Below are 9,215 nucleotides of genomic sequence, written 5' to 3' on the forward strand. Positions count from 1 at the left end.
CATAATATATATATATATATATATATATATATATATGCATTTTTTTAGTAGAAGGAGCATTATACGTCTCCCTGCATGTTGATCAGCAAAAAACAGTACACAATACATAGTTGGGACAGGTCCCCTATCTCAAAAAACTAAAAATACAGACACAAACTATAGACAGTGACGCGTCCACAAAACACTGATCTAAACATTAAAAGGTTTTATATATATATATATATATATAGCAGTGTGGGAGTATATATATAAAGCTGAAACAAACAGAACAGACAACTAATTAGAGAGCCAGAGGACAGAAGGTGGTCTCCTTAGGAGCAGTAAGAACATAGACTAGCTGGCAGTGATTCCGAGATGGGGGGCCTCAATGATATCACCATGGAGTAAAAGAGCTAATGGGGTAGGGGGTCTAGTAGCAACAAATATGGAATTGGAATGAATGCCTTGACTTGATTAGCCAGCCAATGGGCAGGTTTGTTACCTTCCCTATAAATAAAAGTGCTTTGGAGGCTGAGGGTGTTCTGGATAATCCTTATCTTCTGTATCCACTGATTGTGATTGACACCAAGAGGATTGATCCTCAGAATTTAGTAGATTGATAAGCAATAAGGAATCCACCTCAATCTACCTCAAGCCACACACTGAACCAATTAGCTTTACAAGCAAAGGTTAAAGCCCAGGAAACTGCAATGAGCTCAGCCTCAAGTGCATCCCTAGCTTCAATGGGAGCCTGAAAATATAGCAGGCAATTGCTGGAGGAATTCTTGAAAACCCCTCCCACCCCAACACCCAAACCAATATAACTACCATCAGTATTAATCTTGATGGTGGACTGTTGGGGAGGCTTCCAATATACCTTCTCAATTTTGAAGAGTTCACTGGGTTCAACAATCTTGAACTTGCAGATATTGAGAAACTTTTTATGCGGAATCGGTTTATTTAAGTGGGAGATACAATTTCTAATCACCTTGGATTGTTGGATATCAGTACCATCATGTTTGATACTATTTCTAGATACCCAGAGAAACTAGGCAATTATAAAAGGCATGGGATCATAATTGTTGCTAGTCCAGCTGTGCCAATTTGCAGAAAGCTTAGACCACTTGAGTTCAGAGCTCTTCAGGGTAAGCATCTCCAAAATTTTAGTCTTGATTCCTTGAGCAAAACTACATGTAAAGAAAATGTGGTTGAGATTTTCCTCATTTTGTAAACATAGATAACATCTAGAGGGTCCACTCAAACCCTTTAATTTAAGAATGTCATTAGTGGGCAGCAGTTTGTTAAAAAAATCTCTAGCAAAAAAAAAGACATGGATGGGGAGAGTTATTTGTTCCATATAGTATCACCCCAAGGAACTGGGTCCCAACTATAAATTTTAGCATAGATGGCCTTATTAAGGCTCTGATTGGTGTAACTTTGCCAAATAATTTTATCCTTTCTATTTTTGTCAAAATTTATCTTTGATTTCTGGGTAAGATAGGGTTCTTGGAGTATGGATTGCAGTTTAGTGATTGACCAATGATTACCATCCCAGAAGTCAGCAACAGTTAGGTGAGGGTTGAAATCAGTTGGGGGAGTACTGAGCCAGTCATTGGGACACCAATGATCCAGCCGAAAATTTACCTTTCCAAAACCCAATTCTCAAATGTACATATCCTTAGCAAGGTGTTTGACTTTGAGCATATTAACCCAAATTTTGGAATCCCCAACCTTCCTAGTAATAAGAGATGGACGTTGCCCCTACAATACTTACCAGCCATGAATTTGGCTCAAAGAGAGTTTTGGGCTCTGAGGTTAATCAAGTTCACTTGAATGAGATGATGTAGCCCTTTAAAGCCTAATCCTCCAACCATAATGGGTTTTGCTGCCTTTTGCCTAGAAGCCCAATGAAGTTGTTGGCTTTGACTTGCCCATAGGAATCTGTTGAAAACTCTCTCTAGTTGGATTTGAGTGTTTTTCCTCATAGAAGTGGTTTGGAGAATATAGGAAGGAAAAGTAGTTAGAATACTTTTAAGTAAAGTGATCCTTCTTCTATTGGAAAGGAAAGAATGAGACCAACTAGAGAGATGGGAGTGAATTTTTTGAAATACATCATCAAATTGGATTAGTTTGGATCTTCCCTTGATAAGGTTCACTCCCATGTATTTAATGGTGGGTTTAACAATAGAAAAACCAGTGTAGTTAGAAATCCACTGCTTGCAGCTAGGATAAGATCTTTTATTGAAAATTAATTGGCATTTTGAAGGGCTGAACCATGCCAGACTGTTCTTGGAAGTTATTCTAGCATTGATAGACTTTTTTAATGAGATGACAACAGTGGATTTGTGATGATACATAGAATATTGATGAGTGAGGATGACCTTGTCAAACATTCTGGAAAGATAACAATAATAAAAATAGTTGGGGAGAGTGGGTCACCCTGTTTTAATCCCCTTGTAGCTAAAAAAGATCCTCAGGCCTTCCCATTGATAAGGATGAAATGGTTATTTTTTGAAAGCCATTTGTAAATTAGATTGCATAAATCAGAATGAAACCCCCTGACAGCAAAGGATATTCAGGATAAAATTCCAATCAATGGTATCATATGCTTTTTTAATATCAACTTTATAAATCAGGTTTCCACCCCTACTGATTTTGTCAAGTTCCAACAACAACTCCTGAGCCAGTGTGACATTATAAGTAATTGATCTTCCTTTGATGAAGGCAGTTTGATTGTGGCTGATTAAACTGTCCAAATGGGGGTGAAGGTTTCTAAAAATGATCTTGCTAATGATTTTACTAATGACTAAAGTAAGGCAGATAGGCCTATAGTGATCCCAAGTCTTCTTCATATCACATTTGGGGATTAAAACAAAAGAAGAGTCTCTGATGTAGTTAGGTAAGTTATTGCCTTTGAAGAAACTAGTAATAGCCTCAGTCACCTCCTTCTTAATGATATGTCATGATTGTTTATAGAAGTCTGCATTGTAACCATCAGGATCAGTAGATTTAGAGCTATCTATATTATTCAGAGCAATCCAGATTTCAGATTCAGTATGGGGGTCAGTTAGTTTGAGAAGGCTAGTGGTATGAAAATCCTTAGTGAAATAATTGCCATCAATATTATTATTGAGTGTGCTATGAGAATTTAGTAAAGAATTTTAATAACTAACAGCATTATTAGCAATTCTTTCATTGTCATGAAGCCAGCAACCCTCAGGAGATTGTATGAAATAATGGTATTGCATTTCCTCCTGTAACTAATGTAAGCATGATAGAATTTAGTGTTTCTATCACCATCAGTGAAAATGTTAATAGAAGCCTTATATTTAAGGAAAAGGTCCTGATTTTCTGTGGCAGTAATTAGCTTTATTTGAGTAGTAAGCAAATCAAACTCATGAGCTTGCCCATTCTGAACAACAACTTCAAGGTACTTAGCCTCCTTTTCAGCAGAGATAAAATTAGCAAACACATTGCCAAAGGTATCCCAACTCTACTTTCTAAGGGTAATATGCAAGGAATTTAGCTTCATCATGGGATCGGAGTGGTCAGCACCATTCCAGTTGGATTCAATAGCATTAGCAAATTGAGGGTGAGTAGACCACAAATTCAGATATCTGAAAGGAGTGGTGTTAGCAGGATGGCTTTGGGAAGTGATGGAAATGAGTAAGGGCCTGTGATCTGAACTAGCAAGAGTTAGGTGGGTGAAAAAAGTAAGAAGGTACTGTTGGAACCACAAATCATTAACCAGTATTCTGTCCAGCCTTTCCCACATCTTACCCCTTTTCCAAGTGAAAGGGGGGCCTTGAAAGCCCAAATAAAAAAGGCCAGCTTTTTGAATATTATCACAGAGGATGTCAGCTTGGAAATTTTTAGGACCCTGCCCCCAGATTTTTCTACTGTAGAAGATATGCTGTTAAAGTCACCACAGCATCTTATCACTGATCTGATGAAGGCATTCCAAGAGCTCTCTTCTATCTTTTGTCTTCTTTATGACATCCAACATAGATGAAAGTGGCAAAACCTGAATAACCATTCATTTGGAGGGAAATGTGAAGAAACTGGGGGTGATCTATCTGAATTGACCAATGTATTTCCTTGCTGTAGAATAGCCATATCTTGTTATTAATATTAGTATAATAAGAGAAATCAGGGAACTTACTGGTAAACCTTTGAGGATTATGCTGAACCATAGGTTCACAAATAGCAAAACACCAAAGCTTATGCTTCTTTATGAAGTAAATCGGGCTCTTAAAAGACTGAGGATGAGAAATGCCCCAGATATTCCAGCAAAGGAAATTAATCATGAGGGGGGGTTATTATGGAGAGAGGGCTGAGATCTTCATATGGTCCTTCCTCTGGGTGGGGAGGGCCCAGTCAACTTCTGGCCACTTATGTCCATAACTTTAGATCCACTTTGTAGTTTTTGAATTTATGAAACTTGTTTCTTCTTCTTTTTAGTTTTCTGTGTTTGCCACTCTTCCCCTAATAGAATTTTCATATCAACAACTATCCCTTTATCAGGGGAACTCAAGATAGATTTAGCATTCCTTTTGGCCTCCCCTGAAGTTATGCCACCAATGGTAGGTGAGCCCTCAGAGGTATGGGGGGTAATGATATTGATTTCATTTAGCTCTTCCCTGATTGCTAAGGGAGAAATGGGGGTAAGAGCATTAGGTCAAAATTAATAGGTGAGCTCTTAGATGTGTCCACAAGAGTTTCACCAGGGTTTTCAGGAATGGATTCCACAATCAAATGTACAGTGGGTTCCATAACAGTAGTCAACTGAACAACTTCCTTGTTATTTATAGCTTTCCTGGGGGGTGGGGAGGGTGAAGCCTGAAACACCTATCTTTGGTGTGCCTAAAAATCTTACGGTGATGGCAATAATAGGTTCTTTGCTCAAGCACCACATCCTGCCAAAATCCTTCCTTTTCAGACTTAATCCAAACTCTTTTTATTTCAGGTAGAGTGATGTCCCACTCAATAAGGATTCTAGCAAAGGGTGGTTTGACTTTGTTGAAAGTTGGTGCATCTACTTTCAAGCATCTGCCTAAAGCACAACAAATATTGAATAAGGCATTTAGATTAAATTATGGTAGAGGAAGTCCAAGGCAATTTGAACCAAAGAGGGACCACAGGAGGTTTTGTGCTTGGGTCAAAACCTCGTGACCATTTCATAATCTTCATGTTAGTTCCCCTTATTTAAAGAGATTGCTTGACAAAGAGTCTAACATAATCCTCTTCTCCTGAAAGCTGGATGAACAAATGTCTTCCATTAAGTAATCCAATTTTCCAATCCCCAATAAAGTTCAGTGAGGCAAAGGCACTCCTCACTAAATCTATCTTTGTGTGTCCCAACTAAAATTTACCCACCAGAGTGAATTTAACTTTTTCATTTAGATTCAAAATTTCCTGTTGAGAGAAGAAAATTGCTGGTTCCCCTTCTTTGGAGCCAAGGGGGTGAATGCAGAGACTAGTGCCCTTTAGCGGCAGTGTCATGAAATGCATGAGGAAATACTAAGTGATCAGGGTCAAGAAGGGTGTTTGCTGATTTGCCCACAACCCCAGCATAAGTGGCTTTTAAACATTGAATATTAGTATCAACGTGTTCGGACCGATAATCAGGAGAGTCTTGTAGCTCCTCATCTTCAGGAAGTATCTGGTGCAGAGGCGATAACTCATACTTCACATACACCAAAACCTATTGTGATTACAACGGTTGACAATCTTTCTCCTACGGTTCTACCACCTCATTCGAACTAGCAAAGTCAATATTCAGATGAGGAATGAGAGGTTTACACATCCAAGATGAGGGAGAAGAATGAAAACCGATTTGAGCTCAGATATCTAATGGATGATACTTTGGCTCCCTTCCGAGAACTAGAGCCAGAGGTAGGAATAAATTGGTCGTTCCCAACTTTTTGCGCACTTTGGTGCTTTTGGTTTTTTCATCGTCTATGTATCTTTATCTTTTTCTTTTGGATTTTAGTGTGTGCTTTATTGTGTGGGTTGGGTGTCTTCTTTTGGGCTCATTCAAACAACCTATTTGTATATTTTCCTTCTTAATATAATAGCCCTTGGGTTTTTTTTAAATATATATATATATATATATATGAAATTCTTATACACTAATATATACTCAAAATTTGAAACTCTTCTACAATTCTTATGCATTTATATTTGTATCCATTCATTTCCTATGTATCTGCATATTCAATACCTAAAGATTGAGTTATAAGCCAAAGTTTGGGGTGGCTTATATTATAAAATTACTTAAACACTATTCTTATTCATTTTGTCTTTTAGTGTGAAATATTAAAATTTCTTGAGAGATTATATGGATTATTGAATTGGCCTATAAGTTCAAAGTATTAGGGACATGAGAGATGAAGAATAATATCTTCCTTGTCTTAATAGAGTAGTACCATACCCCATAAGTTGGAAGTATTAGGGACATGGGTGATGATGAATAATATTTTCCTTGTGTTAATAGAGTAGTACCATACCCCATAACCTAATGACATTACGAAGGTTTAGGGCTAGTATTACCATTTACTAATAATTGGTTGAAAGTTGCTACTTTTTTTTTTGGGTTGTTAGTCTGTCTAGCCCAAAGATTAGATTGCTTGTAGAATATTTTAATGGGAGATTTTTGTGGCATTAAATTTGATATCCTTTAACACAGGTTATTAGATGCTTTTATCAAAAACTTACTTATAAATATGATTGAGATTTTTGGCTGCTACCTTTTATATGTCTACTTGTCAGTCAATTGGTTTGAATCTAGAGTTGCCCTCCCTTGATTGTTTTGTTGGTAGTTTCTACCCAGTATTTGTCAATGCACATGGATGCTCCGGTCACCTTTTGTGGATTATTATGGCTTAAAGTATGATGCTGAGCCCATCCCTAACTCAAAATACATATATCCAATTCTAACTTTTCATATGTCTACCACCTAAATTATACACAAATATGCATGCTTATGTTTATGTATATTTCATATTTAAATTTCAAAATAATCAATGTTTGTTCAATTCTTATATATGTGTGCGTGTAACATATAATTGTAATTTTTTTTGCGATATCATCAGAGGCAGCAGGTATGTACTACCACTTTTTCTTCTGCCCAGTGTCAAGGTTTTGGTCATCTGATCAATTTAGTGTCCCTCTGGCCTAATTGGAATGCCTAATTTTATCTAGTAACTCAAATGATTATCTTGAGTGTCTCCCCTTGATGTCAAGCTTTTAGTGATACATCGAGACCAACTCAAGTGAGAACATACTAAAGGGTTGGTCTCCAACTCATCCCATTATTCAACTTTTTGATTTTGAAGAGGAAACACTTGCCTCTTCTTCCATATGCTCCCTGCTAAAAAAATATACTTTACTTATAACCAATTGATGTAATTTTTTATCTTCCTTAACCTCTGGCTTAGTAGTTGGTCCTTTCTAAAAGGAACTATTGACATCGACTTTATATATGCTTAAAAATTTTGATACCGCTGCTAGAAGATTTAAATCCCCGACAACGACGCCAAAAACTTGATGCAACTTTTAATATGCAAGAAATTATGAACCCAAATTTATATATTTATAATGATTTTGTAAAGTCACAACTTCAAACGCAAGTATACGTATCGCTCAAGTAATACAGGGCTCTAGTGGAGTCCCGTTTATCGAGTAAGAGGTCCTTAGTCAAATTCTAATCTACTACAATTAGTCCTTAGTTTGGAATGTCGATTAAAATGATGTTTTATCTAGCAGCTACTCCTAAATGCAAGCGTTAAATATAAAGATAGTAACTATAACTAAATGCAAATATTAATTTTAAAGATAAACCTTTTTGGATGAATTGGTTTGGAAAATTTTAAGATATTAAAAACTACTATTCTTATGTAATAAATTGGATAATGTAAAGGAATGAAATGCGTTAAATATGATATGTGCTAAATAGGAGCAATCCTATTCTTTACCCTTTGGTCCAGGCATAAAGAACATTGACTAATCCTATGCTTATTTACTGAATTCGTGGCTAGGCTGGGAGGATACCGACTCCCACTTCGGAGCTCCCACATTCCCCTCGCCTGAGGGCTAACATCTCCGGTTCAGTACTCAAATAATAGGATCAAATTAGGGATTTTAGTCTGTCACCCTAAAATCTTCAATTCTACGCTCATCAAAATATATTTTCCTATTTATTTTCATTCAACTCCCATGAACTTAACCATCCATGGAATCTGAATGTTGTTCTACTTTGTTGAGAATTACACAGCCCTCTCGGGACAATGAAATTACAATAAATTTTAACACTACAACAGACCTTTATTGTAATGTAAATAAAGTACAAGTAAAAACCATCACATTTATAATTAAATTCGCTTCTAACATGCATCACAAAATCCTAAACATGAATTATACTCATTACAAATGAAAACAATGACATAATCTTCTCATGCCACTATTTCCAAAGAAGAAGAAAGAGTAAGAGAAGCCCATCACAAAGCACGAAGAAAATACAACGAAAACTTCATTTAACCAAATAAAATCCACTAGATAAGTGTTTACAAAATCATAAGATAATGAAGAACACAATACTTAGCTTTTTTCCTTTGAAAGAAAGAAGAAAATCTCTCCTACAAAATCTCCCGTCGATCCATGCAATGCTAGAACATCTCCTTATAAATTCTCTCAAAATCTCCTCTCCAATCTCTCCAAAATGGTAAAAATCTTTATTTCTACTCCTATTCTAAAATCCCTAAATTTTCTACACACTTTTACTAACATTCCTCTCACACATAACCCTCTTTTTCTAACCTAATAACTTAAATCCATTCTTTTAAAGTGTAGGGACAAAATTTGAAGAGTTGCCACAAGAATCTTTTCAAAAATCATCCAAATACATTGAATTTCAGCCCATAACCGTCCCGGGCACCGTCGGTGAGCTCGAGGGCGCTGTCGGCGAGCTTTTCTGTCTTTTTTTAGTCTTCTTGGGTAAATCTCTTCGTCGGCGCTGTTTTGGCACCGTCGGCGTGCAGACTGCGCAGCTCCACCGTTTGGCTCTGTTTGGCTTCGTTTTAGCTCCGTTTTGCGTCATTTCAGTTGCGTTGTGTTCCTAACAGATAGCCCTACAAAATAAGCATGAAAACAACCTTACTTTAAAGTGTAATCTCATTCAAAAATACACAAAAAGTGTAAAAGAGATTAAGCATCGAAAGGTGATAGGGCAAAATTTC

The sequence above is a fragment of the Phalaenopsis equestris genome, unplaced genomic scaffold (assembly GCF_001263595.1).
Source record: "Phalaenopsis equestris unplaced genomic scaffold, ASM126359v1 Scaffold000626, whole genome shotgun sequence".
NCBI classification, from domain to species: domain Eukaryota; kingdom Viridiplantae; phylum Streptophyta; class Magnoliopsida; order Asparagales; family Orchidaceae; genus Phalaenopsis; species Phalaenopsis equestris.